The sequence below is a fragment of the Prionailurus bengalensis genome, chromosome B4 (genome assembly GCF_016509475.1).
Source record: "Prionailurus bengalensis isolate Pbe53 chromosome B4, Fcat_Pben_1.1_paternal_pri, whole genome shotgun sequence".
NCBI classification, from domain to species: domain Eukaryota; kingdom Metazoa; phylum Chordata; class Mammalia; order Carnivora; family Felidae; genus Prionailurus; species Prionailurus bengalensis.
The window spans coordinates 8,009,873-8,012,119 of record NC_057358.1 but is presented as its reverse complement, the minus strand read 5'-3'; positions in this window follow the sequence as shown (position 1 = coordinate 8,012,119).

The window sequence follows — 2,247 nt, the reverse complement described above, 5'->3', positions numbered from 1 at the left end:
TAGGTAAGACATTGCCAGTGGGAAGTGGTGATACAGGTCAAGTGAACCTGGTAACTGCAAGTCGTGTTTTCCTAACATCAGACATATTTTTTAAAAGACTTTTGCAGTGGGGGGTCTGGGCAAGGTGGGGGAAACATTCCCAGTAACAAGTCAGGTGCCCATCCTTTCAACCACATTAAACAGAGTAGAGTTTGAATCGGTCAGAAGGTGTCCAGGGGACCTCTGAGTTGATTTAAAAAAAAAAAAAAAAGATTAAAAAACTGGTAGAAATAATTTTGTCCCCTTCAGGTGGTTTTTTTCATGACTCCCAGTAATAGAAATTTTCTGTAGTTGTTAAAGAATCATTAAAAAGCCGTTTCTTCATCAATTAAAATCTTGCTGCCAGATTGTATGACATTTTGTGAACCAGCTTTAATTTGTTTTGCATTGTTCCGGGAGGTGAGATGAGATTACAAGGACTTGTGTGCAGTCGAGGGATGTATTTTACTCTTACTTCTCATGGTCCCTTTCTGGTAATTCAAATATAACGGCATGATCTTGATTAGTTGAGCTTTCTACATCAGCATTTTCAGATGGTACTTCATAAAATTTTCCCTACAATTAAAAATGCAATTAAAATGGATTATCTAAATCAAAGTCAATCTTTAATTACTGCATCCTATCTAGATCCTTATTTCACGATAGAACAGATAAAATTCTAACAATTGTGGCGCTGATGCTTTCATTATTAAAAACATAATATTACCAGTCTTTTGAGGCTCATCTCATTTCCTATCAGGTCCTTTTTTAGGTTGTCATCGAGAAGTCCGCTTCCTTTAACAACCATGCCTACTCAGTCCCGAGCAGGTCTTGATATGCTTCGCCTAAGAAAAATTAAATGATAACCAACTTCACCTAATTAATCCAAGTCCATCATGTAAAAGGAATGAATGCCTCAATACTGAACTTGCCTTAGTTCTTTTTTTGCTTTTACTTGTTTTCCCCAATGTTAGCTATTGCAAAAAAAATTTTTTTTCAGAAAATTTTTAAAAAGAAAGGAAATGTTTGGTAATCATACTTGCTATGACATCACATCTTTACTTGCTAAGTTTTGCATTGTTTTCTAAACCGTGTCAATGTGCATGCATCATTTCCCACGTACGCTTTGCCTTCGAATTTTTTTCAGGGGCATTAAAAGCGGACGGTGCAGGGGCGCCTGGGTGGCTCAGTCGATTAAGCATCCGACTTTGGCTCAGGTCATGATCTCTCGGTCCGTGAGTTCGAGCCCCGCGTCAGGCTCTGTGCCGACAGCTCAGAGCCTGGAGCCTGTTTCAGAGTCTGTGTCTCCCTCTCTCTCTGACCCTCTCCCGTTCATGCTGTCTCTCCCTGTCTCAAAAATAAATAAACGTTAAAAAAAATTAAAAAGAAAAAGTGGACGGTGCAGTGAAAACTCTCAGAGTTGAAAACTCAAAAGCCCTAGTTTCAGCGTTTCATACCATGTACTGGTTGTGTGACCTTGGAAAAGTTCTCCAAGCTGTGTGGTTGTCTATTTCCTCGTCTGTAATGTGAGGCTGACAACAGTACATACGTGAAGGCTTTGTGGTAAAACTAAGAAATGGTGGGTATAAAGTTCCTGTTACATAATAGGTGCTCAGAAAAGAGTGGCTATTTCTATTATATCAGAAATAGTTTCCGTGTTACTATCCAACCTTTCTGACTATAAAGATAACATCTTAAGCTAGGAGTCTATAAATATTATACAATCAAAAAATCTTAATTGGTGGAATCCAAACTTGAATATGTTGGTGTTTTTCCAATCTTGCATTATTTGCATATATAACAGTAGTTACCACTATTTGAAGGCATCTCACCGATACCTGATGGTAAGTACATATAATCCTAAAATGTTTTTATACAACACCTAATAAGATATGGGTTTACATCAGTCTTTTTATAAAATCAGTTAAACTAAAATAGCCTTCATCTTCTGACCACGTAAACTCCATGAAAACATTGATTCAGATTGACTTATTAACATATCAAAGTAAATAGTCAAGAAATTAAATATTGCCATTGCATTTAACAAAAGACCAAATGCTTTTGAAGAGCAGAGAAACAATTTCTAGACCCACGTATCAGTGGAAACCCTAACTGTTCCGTGACACAGAGAAGGCTTACTTAGCAATATGGAAATTCTGAAACATCCTGTTATGTTGAGGACGAAAAATGTAGTAACCTGTGGGTGACATAACTTGAGTAAAAAACTAA